The 15,833-nt window shown below is 43.4% G+C and overlaps 2 protein-coding genes and 1 long non-coding RNA gene across 4 annotated transcripts in view; 2 read left to right on the top strand and 1 right to left on the bottom strand.

Annotated features, from left to right (window-relative positions):
- The window catches only part of LOC141581415 (uncharacterized), a 578,148-nt gene that overhangs the window by 154,652 nt on the left and 407,663 nt on the right, over positions 1-15,833 (top strand). The window lies entirely within an intron of this gene.
- LOC141581723 (uncharacterized) overlaps positions 1-15,833 on the top strand; it is a 28,311-nt gene that overhangs the window by 4,747 nt on the left and 7,731 nt on the right. The gene's annotated exons all lie outside the window — the stretch shown is intronic.
- Positions 4,051-15,351, bottom strand: LOC141582775 (uncharacterized). Of its 2 annotated transcripts, XR_012515750.1 has the most exons (4): positions 13,515-15,351; positions 12,802-12,921; positions 8,636-8,802; positions 4,051-4,101 (listed from the first exon to the last, which is right to left on the bottom strand). It is a non-coding gene; the product is annotated as an uncharacterized LOC141582775 (long non-coding RNA). The 2 variants fall into 2 exon arrangements; XR_012515720.1 differs by lacking the exon at positions 4,051-4,101 and having other exon boundaries at positions 7,183-8,802.

The following is a 15,833-nucleotide window of genomic DNA, read 5'->3' as shown; positions in this document are numbered from 1 at the left end:
CTCTCCTGAGAGCTTCCCTACGTTATTTCCACCCACCCCCGCATTGACCTCCAGCCTTGGAGCACCCTCACACTTTCCCCGCCTGTGGAGACTCCACAATTATTCCCCTCCAAAGACCCCTCCCCAAACTGCCTCCTGGCATCAGCGATGCTGTCACACCTTGGTGACTGCCTCGGCTACCCCTTTCCCTGCCCCAAGCACCTCTGAGTCTCCATCATGACTTCCCCAGGTCTAGGGCTGTACTGAGACTGCACAGCGACCCCGACACACAGGGCTTTCCTCCAGCACTCCCTCAGACATCCCGCCCACCCTACATGGGAGATGAGGCTCCACCACCCCAAAAACGCGGCTTTCTGGACCCGCACAAGGCACCTCTGTCACACAGGGGTGACCCTAGGAATCCCTCTCCAGATATTCTTGGGCCTTCCCCCAAGGGAGACACCAAAGGTGGAGGAATCCCCTGGAGAGGATCCTCAGAAACCATCCTCAAAGCCACCATCACAACCAGAAAGACCCGAGGAAGAAACGTGACCACGAAACCCATCTCCACATACACACTCCTCCCAGCGGCAGTTCTAGGGACGCCATTCATGGTCACCTCACCCCATGGTGACCTGAAGACGCTGCCCCCAGGTTAAAGGGAAAAGAAAGGAAGAGTCCAGCAGAATTCCTGAAGGAAAATCCATTTTCCTTTATTCATTATTCATTGAAGCTAAAGCGCAGTGCACGAAGCGTTTTATAGACAATTTTAAGTTCTTAGTACAGTTTTCCACGGAAACTTTAAAAATTAACAATGAAAGAGATCATAGATAATAAACCCATCATAAGTACATTATCAGTAGGTTTCAGCAGTTCTCATTTTGCTGTTTAATTTCAAGTATCAATTCCAAATATTCTAGGAGTTTTTTACATCAAATATCAGATACAATATCATTAATTATGAAAGAACATACGTAACTATCTAACAAGTGAAGCTGAGAAAAAAATATCATTATCACATCTAATACAAACGTTAATATTTAAAATAGATGAATTTGTGTATTCACCAAAGAGTAGACGCTACAAGCACCGAAGGCTTTGCATGAAACATTTTAACATGTTTCATTTAATATTTCATCTTCAGACACAAAATATCGATACATGAAAATATTCAGTTATGTATACAGAGCCACAGACTATGTTTGGAGGAGGAAATCACAAATCAACAGTGGGATATTCCAAACCACTTTATTGTGAACGTAAATGCAAGAGGCTGGGCACGGTGACTCCCACCTGTAATCCCAGCAGTTTGGGAGGCTGAGGCAGGCAGATCACGAGGTCAAGGGATCAAAACTGTCCTGGCCACCATGATGAAACCCTGTCTCTACTAAGAATATATACATTAGCTGGGTTGGTGGTTCATGCCAGTAGTCCAAGCCACTTGGGAGGCTGAGGCAGGAGAGTCATTTGAACCCGGGAGGTAGAGGTTGCAGGGACTGGAGATCTCGCCACTGTGCTCCAGCCTGGCAACACAGCAAGACTCTGTGTTTTGGTATGACCAGTATGGGCCTGGGGGAAGATGAGCTGATTTCATCTCTCCCTTTATTACCATGAGGTGGGAGCCTCATTTCACATGTACAGATTCCTTTCAAAGACGAGATGAACAGGCCTGAGCCCCCATGGAACTTGGAGTAATGACAGCCTTGTCCCCATGCATTTTATCTTCCCACAATTGTTGTTTCGGGCCATCGTGCATTCAGTGCCTCTGTGGACAGAGATCCAAACCCAGGCACTCTCACAAATCTGGGGCCAATTCTATAGTTTTTTGAATTCCAGCTCAGTTCAGATTGTCACCTGCTTGGGACTGTGGGTGACTGTTGACTCTGCACTGGGATGTGGTGTGTCCATGTGACAGTAGTCTTCCCCAAGAGTTGTTCAAGAAGGTAGTGCCCTAGGAATGCCATCTGGACTCAGTGGAACAAGAAGTTCAGGTAGCACCTGGCACCCACTCTTCATGCCACCATCACCCAGCTTCACAGTATGGTTATCTGAAGAAATCTGTGCTCTATGAAAATCCTAATCAACAACAACAAAATCAACAATAGCAACAACGACAACAAAAAAAATTAAAAAAAAAAACATAAAAAAAGAAGATCCTAATTTTCCTGGACTTTTTCAGCAATAGAAGTGATATTTTGTAGTCTTTACAGTTGACGAGTCCAGGATCTTATAATGCTAATTTCTGTCTTTAAGGTAAGATGGCATTAGTATGCCGAATAGCGATGAAATCCATGCTGGCGGCCCTTCTCATAGTGGCGACATCTTTGTGCAAGTCTTTGTATTCACATGGTGGTGACATAGCCTAGGAAAGTCAATTAAAGAGAAAATGGGTACAATTTTTAAAAAGGCTCCAACATTTTTAAAAAGGCATCATTGATGAGAAACCACACATACAGATTCCTTTGGAGGGTTCCCTTGTAGCTGCTTTGGCTGAGTTTTACAGTGCCAGGTTCTAAGGATGCAACTCCCTGCCCATTCACTAAGGTAGTCTCCTTTAAGAGCTATGAAAAGATTGCCAGAGGCAAGACAAACTTACTTTATAGGTTGAAAGTTGGGCTCATTGCTTGGTGATACTGTCACATAAAAAATAAAATAGGGCTCCAAAAGATTTTCAGAGTATTGTGACAAGCTTGTAACAATATTATCTGTTACCTGTGCACTTGTTCCTTCAGCATAATCAACATATACTTGTGCCAAACAATCAACTTACTCAGTGATTCAAATTCTACCGAATCCTTAGTAGTTACTACACACTCCAAGCAGATTTTAATGGGGCAGGTGCGTGCTGGGCTGCTTGAGAACACCCAAGAAGTCTAATGATTGAAGCACCACAAGGTGCTACTTTACTTGCACATTGTGGTAGAGAAATGTATTATTCCAAAGTACCACCGAGACACCAGAGACAATGCCAGTTTTAAATGTGTCTGTCTCAGTTGGAATTTCCCTGTGTACTCACCAAGAGTCATAAACCATAAATCTTACATTGTCCCATGAAGCCATTTTCACTGAAAGCTCATGTCGTTCCTACACCTAGTACTTGAAACACTGGCACCTTATACAGTTTAAGCACCAGTCTCTCAGCCACTACTGCTTTGTCTGATAAACTTCTGGGACTGCACCGAGATATACAGAATAGACAAGGACACGACATTGCAAATTGCTGAAGTAAAAGACAGCCAAGAGCAGTAAGTGCATTGTCTATTTAGATATAATTAGGAATACAACTGCATTTATTCATGAAATAAAAAGAAACTCATTAAGAACAGATTAAAATAAAAAGAAAAATGCAGGTAGAAAATAAAAAGAAACTCATTAAGAACAGATTAAATTTAACAAAAATTATTCTGAATTATGGTCAAAGCAGTGAGAATATCAATAACGTTTAAAAATACAGATCCATGGCCTGGTGCAGGGGCTCATCCCTGTAATCCCAGCACTTTGGGAGGCCAAGGTGGACAGATCAGCTGAGGTCAGGGATCGAGACCTGCCTGACCAACATGGAGAAATCCTGTCTTTAATGAGAATACAAAATGTCCGGGCATCATGGTGCCTGCACATAATCCCAGCTACTCAGGAGGCAAAGTAGGGGAATCCCTTGGACCCAGGATTCAGAGGTTGCAATGAGCTGAGATCGCACCATTGCACTCCAGCCTGGGAAACAAGAGCGAAACTCCTTCTCCTAAAAGAATAATAATAATAATAATAATAATAATAATAATGATGATGATGATTCTTGTATAATGTGTAAAAGCCTTGAAATATGATGCCAAAAAAATAAGCACTTTGGTCTGTTAATTTTAAGGCTTTCATTTTCCTAATCACTACTTAATATGATTTTGTCACAGATGTTGGCTTTTGTGGCCAATGGGAAACTCCACTAAGTGACTTCACAGCCTTACCTTCAATCTCTCGGCTTTATCTTTGCGAAGAAAACTAAATAGAAAACACAGGTCATGGTCGTATGCCAAGGCACGCAGGTCAAAGTAATATTTCGTATAAACACTGGCAGACACATGAATATTAAATTCAAGTAGCTCCAAAAAACTCTTCTCCATCTTACTCCTGTGGGAGGAGAAACACAATAAAGCGAACACAGGGCAATTTTAGTCAAGTGGGTTATCTTTAAAAATATTCTGAGCTACTAGGATGCTCAAAGTTCTGTTTTGAAACAAATAAAGGCTGAGTGGTTGGGTCCTTACACTAATGTCCAAACAAGGCACAGCTGCTTGGGGTCTCCTCTGCATCCCAGCAGCCCAAGTTTGGGATGAGGGAGAGGTGGAAGCCTCTTCTGCACTCCTGCTGCTGCCTCGGGGCTTATTCTTCACAGTTCCCTTAGGGCAGCTGCGCAACTCAGACTCCAAGCTCACTCACAAACCCCGCAATAGTGATGAGATGACAGGAATGATGGGTACCATTTCTTAGCTCTGAAGGAGCTCCAGGCATATTTCCCAGGACAATAACAGGAAGGGACTTGCTGAAGTAGAGAAGCACCAACAGGAAGATGGGGCGCATCACCATGGCAACAAGGGGACCCATGGAGAGCCACCCTATTACCTCGGAGGAGGAAAAACTGTAAGGCTACAAGGAGAATTGATCCCAAATAAATACATAAGCAAGATACATTTTATGGCAAAAAGAATCCCCTTCCCTCTGCTCCAGCACACCAGGCTGTGTCAAGGAGGCATAATGCAAGTTTCTGCTCACCTTAATATTAGGAAGAGACTGGGGAAGAATAACATTTCCAATTTGAAAGGCAGAAAAGTCAAGGAGAGTCATTTTGGCTAAACTCATATTATAATGTGATTTATAGTAGGGCCCTGGCCTTAACACATGCAGTGTTGCTCTTGAGTTGGGAATGCAACCCTGAAGAACTTGGCATCTGTCACCCCTGGACAGAACAGAATGTGGGGGAGTTGGAGGCAATGGGAGAGGAAAGCCCTGGGAGCCGTCCTCTGCCTCACGGTCATCCAGCTGCCCTCACCAAAGCTAAATTAATAGGTACACAGTTAGAGTCATTCTGGCTGCTTTCAGAGTAAGCCCTGTAATGAGTTAATTGCTTAAAAATGATCAATATCTGAACAATACATTTGGTTTCTTGGTTTGAAGGTTTTTAACATTTTACCCATTGGCCAAGTAAGCAAATGCTTGAAAGTGGAGGGCAGTTAGACTCTAAGTCAAGATGTGGGGATCTCATTTGCTGAACGTAAAATCCAACTGAACCTCCTTCTAAAATTAATATCCTGTTCACGTATCCATAGGTCTATAGAAATGTAAATGAAACAATATTTGAATAGACAGGTAATCAGGTCGTGACTTACTACAGAAATTAATGGCACTTCCCAGAATTAACGTAGCTATTCATAGAGGTTTAATCACTGAAGAAAAGTATTCTGTGAACAGCCGATTCATCTTCTAAGATTTCTGTTTTTTTTTTTTTTCTTTTTATGTGGAGTTTCTCTCTTGTTACCCAGGCTGGAGTGTAATGGCGCAATCAGCTCACCGCAACTTCCGCCTCCCGGGTTCAGGCAAATCTCCTGCCTCAGCCTCCTGAGTAGCTGGGATCACAGGCACGCGTCACTATGCCCAGCTAATTTTTTGTATTTTTAGTAGAGACGGGGTTTCACCTTGTTGACCAGGATGGTCTTGATCTCTTGACCTCGGGATCCACCCGAGGGGGATCCATCCGCCTCGGCCTCCCAAAGTGCTGTGATTACAGGCTTGAGCCACCGCACCCGGCCGATTTCTGGGTTTTTAAACAGCTAGTTGACTGAACAGCATACCCTTTACAACACAGCATTTCTGCATAGTGGCTACTCAGTTTAACTCTCTAGAAAAGATATATATTCCGGGGAGACACATTGATGTTGGAACGTTTTAAGAAAAATCTGAGGGACAGCAGTTATTTATCTGTTAAACTGACACTCAAAATGGGATCATTGCAAATAGTCAAGAGGAGTAGGGTGAGACACATGTCTATTAAATGCTTGGACGTAATGCTTTTCAGCTTCCCAAGATCACAAACAGAAGCAGCCTGTTCAGACTATAGCTCCCGGTATATCTCCGTTCACACACAAACAGCTCTGTTTGGAACCTGTCTTCTTGGGGCTGGCCTCTGCCTCCACTGCTTCTGGAGCTCACTTCTGTGGAAACCTGCACTTATCCCTGCATGCTCTCTGATCTTGTGACTGGAAATCAGAGCCTCAACCAGCTTAGCTGCAGGTTTTGAGAACAATTCAGCTGCCAAAATGGCAGAACTAACTGTTCATGATTACAAATTTGAAACCACCTTTGCAAAAATTGTAACTGAGAAAATGATGACAGTGAAAGAGGATTGATGTGACTTCATCTCACTTCTAACCTCCAAGCTGTCCTTGTTCTTTCCTACACAGAGGCCAAACTAACTTTGGAAGGAATGTAGTTTGTAGTTTAACTTTGTAACCAAAGATGGTAACAACCCTTTCCCAAAACAAACCCCTTTCCCACCTGGGAACTAGATAGATGACCTTTCCACAATGAATAAATTAGCCACAAGATTAGAAATTGTGGCTTAGGAGTCATGAGGCTGAAGGCTGCAAGAATTTGAACCTGCCCATATTGATCCTGGGAATAACATCACTATTGTAAAACCTAAATTGAGTGCTTGAGATATTTTGCAGACGTTGTACTGGGATCAGGTGACACCACCCTAACAAATCAACGTGGCTCATCTGGTTTTTTGGCCCCAACCCAGCAGCCAACTCAATGCAGGAGGACAGCTTCAACGTTGCCCTATGATTTCATCGCTGACCTGATCTGTCAGCACTCCCCACTTTCTGACACCCTACACACCAAATTACTTTTTTCGAAAACCATCCCAGAGTTTTCAGAGAGACTAATTTCAGTAATAGTCAAACTCTGGTCTCCTGTACATCTATCTCTGCATGAATTAAACACTTTCTCTATTGCAATTATCCTGTACTGATAAATCAGCTCTGGCTAGGCAGCAGAGAAGGAGAAATCAGGCAGTCACAAATCTTGCTTCCTTTTAGGGAACAGTTTGCAGTGGATGACTATGATTAAACTCCCTTTAGCATTTGCAGCTTTCAAAGTACTTCCATTTGTTTCAAATTCATTTGCTGTCATACTCTTTGGTAAAATGGCTACCCCAAATATCACAATTATCACTTGGTTTATACTATTAGCAAAGTGGTGACAAAAATGTTTGTTTGTTTGTTTCTTAGAGAGAGTCTGGTTCCCTCACCCAGGACTGAAGTGCAGTCACGTGATCACAGCTCACTACAGCCTAAAGTTACCAGGCTCAGGCAATTCTTCCACGTCAGACTCCCAAGTAGCTGGGACTACTACAGAACCTGCCAACACACTTGGCTAATTTTTAAAAATATTTTTGTACGGACAGGCTTCACTGTGTTACCCAGCAGGTCTGAACTCCTGTGCACAAGTGATTGAATGTAGATACATACACACTGCAGTGTATCTACAATATAAACTGTATCTTCAATTGCAGCCATACACTGAGGTGATTCTGAATAGCAGTCCCCCTATGTGGAGTCACGGGCAAAGATGGATCACAAAACTAACTTGTTCCACTGCCTGGCATTGTCTTTTCTGCTGGTCAACGTAAACAAGAGCTGCTCCATTGTCTTGCACCAGATGCGGCTGACACAGCTGTCCTCACTGTCCAGCGGGCACCCAGGGCAGCTCTGCTGGAAATGCCCCCTTGCTCACCCTGCCTGCCTGCTTCAGGGCCCTTCACTTCACAGCAGTCATAAGGCCAAATGGGAAGGGAACCCTGGGGAAGCTGTGTTGCAGTGCCATGTTGGTGCATCTGGGAGGAACTCCATGACCCTGCACAGCTCCCAGACTCTCATAAACAACTACTGGCCCCGAGCCTGCTTCTGTGAATGTCTGAGTACCCAGGGAGCCTGTGAGTGTGGTGGGCATGGCGTGATGCCCCAGAAATGCTTCTCACACTGCGGGAGGTGAACGTGCAAGCTTCTAACTCATCAGACCAATTTCCAAACACATGCAAGGTTAATGGGGAGGAGCCAGGGCAGAGAAATCTGTAGCTATTTAACATCATATCTCAAGGTTCCTATAAAAGCAGATCTTCAGATTAAAGGGGGAGACAAGGACCAGCAAAAGCAAATACACAATGGGTGACTTAGGTTAAAGCTGTAAGTTCTGCATAGTCCCGAGGCCTTAACACCTGAAAAGTGGCCAGTTATTTCAAAGGCCTGATGTTTACCCCTTCAAAGGGGACTGAAACTGGCAGGTGGCTTCTAAAAAGCTATAAAGATATTTACTGCACTGTGTCATTCTGACAGCACACTTGTAAGAGGTTTTCCAAAAAACAATCAGAAAAACACTTCAGTTTATCAGCCAGTTATTACAACAACAACACTTCAAGACTTACCCATTAATGCTGGAAATTATAAACTGTTATACTAAAGCTGGATAGATTGAAGTCTGTGGTCTTATGCCTACTTCCTTTATCTGCACAAGGAAACCTATAAAGATATTTCTTACACTGATAACTTGGAGAGCAAATGAGGCATGGAAAATGATGACAAAGTTTGCCAAAACCTTAGAAACTCACATTGTCTCAGCTGCAACATCCTTGGGATTCTGGCTGTCATCCGCACTCCAGTGACGACGATTTCCCCAAAACTTGGAGGCCAGAAGCATGGCTCCGTAGACAATTTGTTTCCAATTAGTAGGACAAAGATCGATGTTAGCATTCGTTAAAAGGCGTTCAATGTACACCTGCAAAAGAGAGCACTTGTCTTTGATTTCAGTTCTGTTTCAGTGTGCTGATAACATTTAAGAATGAAAGACTTCTGGTTTTGGCCAGAACGTTAAGTGCCTTTTATTCTCATGTTCTGCAGAGAGTTTGCTCAGACAAAGCAAGAGGCCCAGTCCCCGTCATAGTCAGATACTTCTGCAGCATACTCTGCCCACAGAAATTTTCATGCCAATTTCATTCACAGGGATGTGAGCATGAAGAAAGGCACCTTCAGCACCTTCACACTCATGAAAGGCAGCACAAACACAGGCCTGGTGCAGATTAAGGTTGTTCAGGAAACACTACAGTGCCATCCGCGTGCAGCGTCACACCTGGCTGGCAGGTAGATAGGAATTTTACAGGTGTGCCATGCTAGAACGTGTAGAACCCAAGTCATAATGAGAACACTGCTGTCTTCTCCTTTTCACAACAACTCACCCGCTTTTGGGACACAGGCTTAGGAACTGCAGGTCAAGAGTGCCTCCCAGTGCTGCCGGGCAGACAGCATGACAAGGGCAGGTCTCTGTTGCTGAGAAACAGTCCCTGTATCCAGAGCCTTGATGAGGAACGCATGTGAAGGAATGGAGGGTCCTGCTCACAGCCCCTACTTTCCATGTCTCCACAATCACTTCACAAAAACTTATTTCTTGTCCTCCAGTATCTGCATTCAGTCAATTCTGGCGGTTTGAAGGCAGAGAGAGCTGCCAGCCTCTCTATCCTTGGGGTGGCTGTAAACCCGCCAAGCAGTTTGTGAGATAATCTCAGAAATGATTGTCTATCTGTCCAATCTCTATCCTATAAAGAACTAGCAGAAGGACCAGCTGAGGGAAGGTTACAGAGGTAAGCTGTGAGATGTTGCTACCTCAGAGGGTGCTCTTTAGAAGAGTATGACTCTATGCTACTTGAGGTCTTCGAATCAAGGTGAAAGAAAAACAGTTTATTTTAAGAGAGTTCATTTATTGTTGAACATTATCAGATTGGTGGCTCAGATCTGGCAATGTTCTCCAAAGTCAACTGTGTTTTCCAAATCACATGACCCTTGAACATGACATGTTCTTATGAGAGATCGTGCTCCCTTTCTCTAAAACCCTGCACTGTCGGTTTTCCAAGGAATAACCCTCCCTCCTAGTGTTCAACTCCACAGGACTCATGAGAGAGCACTGAAACAGCACTGGCAAGCCCTCAACTTCCTGTCACCTTTACTGGTAAGCCAGTGACCCGCTGACACTCATCGATACCACTTGCCCTCCTGGGTCAGTGAGAAAGTTTCTCTTTTAACATTGACTCTTCTATCAGCATGATGGATCCTATCCACTTTTGCAGAACACTGTTCCCCAAATCACCTCTTCTTGAAGACTTTCTCTCTCTCTGCCAGAGATTTTCCCCAATACAAATGTGTTACCTGTTCCCATCCTGCTCTCCCCAGCTCCCCCATGACATCCTCTCATTTGCTCACAGTGTCATGCCCTGGTGCCAGCTCCTTGCCTCCCATCTCACCTTAACCACCCCCCCAACCCCATCACTCACCTGAGACTCCTCTTGCTGAGGTCCCCGGAGCCTTCACACCCACAAACCAGAGCCCTTCACCCCAAGGCTCCACTCCCCAACCTGGCCCTAAATCTTGTCCAGGAAATTGCCATTGGCCCAGCTCCTGGAGACTAATAGTTACATGTGAGTTACCCTCCTCTAATCCGTGCATAATCCCTCCATGGCTACCTTCACTGGCAGGCTGCCTGCTTCAGGTTCTGGGCCGCCACGTGCCACGGCTCACCTGTAACAGCCTAGTTGCTACTTAGTCCTCTTCTCTGCCCCAACCCCCCTCCCAACTATGGACTGCTCTCTCCCAAGCACTTGGGATAACCTCTAAATAAAGAACGCTGCACTCCCCTGCTCAAGATCTACCATTAGTCCCCGCTTCAAACTGGAATAATACCTCGACTTCGTCCCCGGTCTGCAAGCCAAAGGGCCCTGTGAGCGACGGCTCCGCCTCTGCGGCCGCATCTTTTCCATTCTTTCCTTCATTTCTCTCACAGGCGGGCTCCCTGCTGTCTGTTCCTTGAACACACGTGAAATGTGTTCCTGTCTCAGTCTTGGCACTCAGCCCACTGCCTATAATGCCAGCATTCCTTAGCATCCTCGCTTTATAGTCAGGTCACTGCTCAGATGTGTCCTCTCTAGAGAGGCTCTTCCTGATCATTCTATCAGAAACAGCGAGCCCCTCCCATCACTGTCTCTGAATCGTGCTTTATCATTTTGCTATTTGCCATTACCTAAAAAAAGAACTGCTTTCCTCATTAAAACAAATGCCTCATAAAGACAAGGTACTGTGCTCGACCTGTCCTCTTCTGTACCCCAGCATTTAGAAGAGTGACACAGGGTTGGCATCCCAGGGGTGTTTATGGAAATGGGGACCTTCTTGGCAGCCTGTAGCACTGTGACCCCAGCCTTTCCTATCGCGAACCCTTTGTTCTTATCACATTTTCCTGCTCTTCCTCCTCGTACTCTGGCTCTTTTCTGGGGGCTTGCCCCTCACATGCTGGTGGTCTTTACAGAGTTATCTTTTGTCCATCTTCTCTTTTTTCCCTTTTCCTGAGTAGCTGTGACTATAGGTGTGTCCCACCATGTCCGGCTTGTCCACTTTCATTCTAAACAGTTTCTTTGCATTTGAGCAACTACTCTTTTTCTCTTTTTTTTTTCCCCAAAATGTTGCTGTTGTTGTGCAGGGTGGAGGGCAGTGGTGCAATCTTGGCTCACTGCAAGCTCTGCCTCCCAGGTTCCAAAGATTCTCCTGCCTCAGCCTCCCAAGTAGCTGGGATTACAGGTGTCCACCACCATGCTCAGGTAATTTTTTGTATTTTTTAGAAGAGACAGGGTTTCACAGTGTTGGCCAGGCTGACCTCGAACTCCTGACCTCAGGTGATGGCCTGACTTGGTCTCCCAAAGAGCTGGGATGACAGGTGTAAGCCATTGTGCCTCGCCTTGAGCAGCTACTCTTACTCTTCATTCCTTACCGCCAGCTCAGATTCATGCTCCAGTCCCATACATCCAAATGATGACTGCACTGCTCAGATTCATGTTCCAGTTCCGTTGATTCAAATAATGACTGCACACGTCACTCTGCTATCTCACAGGCACTCCAAATTTAGCCTGTATACAGTGAAGTCCCCCTTCTTTCAATCCAGCTTTCCCTCCTGCCTCAGCTCTCTCTCTCTCTCCATCTGGAAGTACCACTCCTGCTTCCCCCCAGCATGTGCTGGGCATTCCCAATGGCTGCAGCTCCATGAAATGGCCTGCATCTGATCCAGTGCTCATGGAGAGGTTTCTATGCAGGTGCCCAGCGGAGGCCTTCACCCCTAAGCTCTAGCTGGATGCTGAAGGAGAGGGTACTGCTCTAAGTATCCTTTCTCTCCAGGCCATGTAGTTGACATTCCTCTACCACATGGTTAGTGTGGGGAGGGTCAAACCATCCCAGCCATCTGAACAGGACTTTATATTCTGAATGAGTCTCACCACAGGAATTCTGGGAGAACCATGTAGAGGTAAGGACACAGCTATGGCTTGGCAGGCTAACTAGCAAAGCCCACGTCCAAGTCTTAGTAGTTCCACATTCCTGGGCAATTTCCCGAACAGGCACAAGAGGTCAACAGGAACAACAAAGCATTCAGAGCAGCAGCTCCAGGTCAGAACTGTGGGGAAATACAGCCTGGAACTCAGCTTAGACCTACATTGGAATCTGTTGAGGGAGAAACCAGAAGTCTCTCCTGCTGCTTTCAGTAGCAATTATTCTGTGATAAGAAAAGCAATGGCATCATTTTAAAACATGACGATGATTAAACTCTAATATGTGTATTTACTTTGTTTGCATAGGTTTCTCTTAAAAGATCTGATGATAACTTTAGGAACTTTTATTTAGAAACATGGTCATACGCTGTGTAGGAGACCAGTTATTAAAGATGCTTTATAAATAAGAAATAGCTTACCAATGCTACGATTGCTCCTGGAGCTGTTAGTTTTGTGACTTTAGAAAGAGCACAGAAATAACTGAAAATGCAGTTGCGTGTGGGATCATCCTCAAAGGATTTCCCTGGAATATTTTCTTGCTGAAAGAAGAAGAAAGTCAATATACATATTCATTCAAGAAAACTTCTTAAGTACTCTTAAGATGGGGATGTTAAAATTGGTGCCCACATGTCCCTTAGAATAATCTTGCTGGGATAATATGTCTTTTAGTTCTAAAAATATAAACGGCAGGATCTTAAAATATTTTTGGTTTTGTGTAACCATAGGTGCTAAGGTGGCCCTGTGGCTATCATATGCCTGAAGCAGCAAGTTTTTAAGTTTTGATAGCATTTAAACAAATTTAACTTTAAATTCTTTTCTAATTCCATTCACAGAGTTCGTTCATATTTGTTAGGACTACTTACAAATATTCTTATTGTTTGCTGCTATAAAAACTTATCTTTTAAAATGACACATTTTGTTATTTGGATGGTATGTTTATTCCCCTTAGTGCACAAATTAAACAAAGCTGTACGTCAGCTCTTACTCCAGTGTGACCAATTTACAACACTCCTTACATAAGATGATTAGACACAACTTAGTGAAGACTTAATGGTGGATGATTTTGACTTCATCATGAAATCAACACAACTTCATAAGACATAAACAGAACCTCAGAGAAAGTGACACTTACTGAAAGTGGATGTATTGGCTCATCAAAAACAGCCAGAGATCTATTTGCATATCTATAAAAGAAGAATGTGCATTTAAGAGATTAATTCAGGAATGGTTAATATCTTAGTAAAGTATCTGCTGGGAGTAGGGCATGGAGGGTGGAGGGAGATACTTCTTGTTTGCTTTGGTAAAATTTGTTCACCAAAACAGTTGTTGCCAGTTTTTCTCCTGGATCCTGGCCTTCAGAGGGTTTCTTGACCTGTTATTCATCAACACATCACGTTCTGAACTGGGAAGTCTTTTCTACATTGATGAGCCAGACTTGCCTTTAAATACTGACTCCCGCTAACAGGCAATGGTAAGAAGCTATGTCTATTTTTACTCCTCTAACCTCATGGTGGAGTGGAACACAGGAACATTTTAGGAAGCAGTAGTTGTTGGCAATAAGGATTTTAGAACTTTTTAGAATCCATTAAGATTTCCCAAATCTTTCTTTATTATACTATATGTTTGCTGAAGTAGTTTGAGCTACACACTTAATTGCCTTTTCATTTTAAAAGAAGGCAGTCTTTAATGAACTTTACAAACTAACACATTATGTGATTATTTAGGAAACCAGTGGTTTTCCTAATGTGGTCGGTGGACCCCTGAGATTCCCTAGGAGACCCATGATGTCAGAACTGGTTGTTGTTGTTGTTATTATAGGGTTTTGCTCTTTCCCCCAGGATGGAGCACAGTGGTACAAACCTGACTCACTGCAGGCTTGACTCCGTGGGCTCAAGCAATCCTCCTGCCTCAGCCTCCCAAGTAGCTGGGACAAAATGTCCATACCACCATGCCCAGCTGATCTTTTCTTTTTTGTTTTTTGTCTTTTTTGATACATGGGGTCTTGCCACATTGCCCCGGCTGGTCTCAAACACCCAATTCAAAATAATTCTCCCACCTTGGCCTCCTAAATAGCTGGGATTACAGGTGTCAACCACCATGTATGGCCCAAACTGTTCTTACAAGAATACTAATTTAACCTGAGAAGCTGATTGAAAATAAAACACACAAATAATTTATTACTTTTAAAAAGTATTAAGACATTGATTGCTTTCTTCCTGTTCAACACTTGTAATGACTGTTTAAAAGCAAACGTGGGTAAAACTGATGGTTTCTCAGTATGAATAAGGGCAGTGCTACCGAATTATACCAGTATTCGTTCCACTCTTCACGGCCCCTTGCAGTTTGTATCAAAGAGCATGTTTCACTGAAGAATGTCCTTGATGAAACAGTAAAAATTAATGATGTTACTAAATCTTGGCCTCTCTTTTTAGTATCCTCAGTAGAAAGTTCACATAAAGCGCTTCTGCATACTGAAGTATGGTCATGTTAAAGAAAAGCACTTGTGATTAAATTGTGAGCTGAACAAGCCAATTTTTCACAGTACACCATTTGTATCTGAAAGTATAACTGACTGTTATCCATAAAATTAAGTCAAGTGAGTCTGTCATTTCAAGGAAAATAACAAGTATTTCTCTATAATAAAGCTAAAACTTTCAAGCTGAAAATCTCAACTTTGAAAACTCATACGTACTACTGTGAGCTTGAAGGCATCTCCATATTTGAAGACATTTTTATAATGGTGGTGATACTAATGAAAGTGAGTTTTTGACACTCTAAGTAAACCAAGTAGCCAATGCATAATATTGTAACAGCCAGTAAGGGGACAGATCCATTTATTGTACAAGAAAGCTCAGTGACTATTAGTGAACGAATTCATTGATATGTACAATCCTCTTATAGCTATTTTAATCAGTTAGCACTTCTGGAGTTTTGGTGGGGTTAAAGAATACCCACAGTAACCTGATAGCTTTATAAATACGGCTCTTTCCTACTGTATATTTGCATGAGGCTAGGGCATCTTTTTACTGCTTCTTTCCAAATGAATTGCAAACAAAGACATAAACAAATACACTTTGGAACCCTTAATAATTTAAAAGATTTTTACGAACCAAAAAACCCACAAACGATTTACTGTAGCACTGTAAAATAAGCACTCTACAGCTTATAATGTCTAGAGTTAGGACCTGACAGCGTGTTGCATATGACACAAAGTGATGAGCTGGAATAAGAAGACAGGTTTCAAAGAGCTCACCTGTGCTTTATGTTGTAACATATTGCCATGGTCACACTGTGGAGAAAAACAAAAGTTGTAAGAACTGATTTTATCATTTGTTAGGTCTGAAGATATATTTCCAAAGGCGGGGGAGGGAACCCTCTCAGTGGCCCTGGAATCGTGTATTCAAAACAATATCATGTGAGCACTTTTCTTTTGTTTTAGTCCTCTGGCTCT

This window comes from Saimiri boliviensis, chromosome 1 (genome assembly GCF_048565385.1).
Source record: "Saimiri boliviensis isolate mSaiBol1 chromosome 1, mSaiBol1.pri, whole genome shotgun sequence".
NCBI classification, from domain to species: domain Eukaryota; kingdom Metazoa; phylum Chordata; class Mammalia; order Primates; family Cebidae; genus Saimiri; species Saimiri boliviensis.
This window is presented reverse-complemented; position numbering and strand designations above follow the sequence as displayed.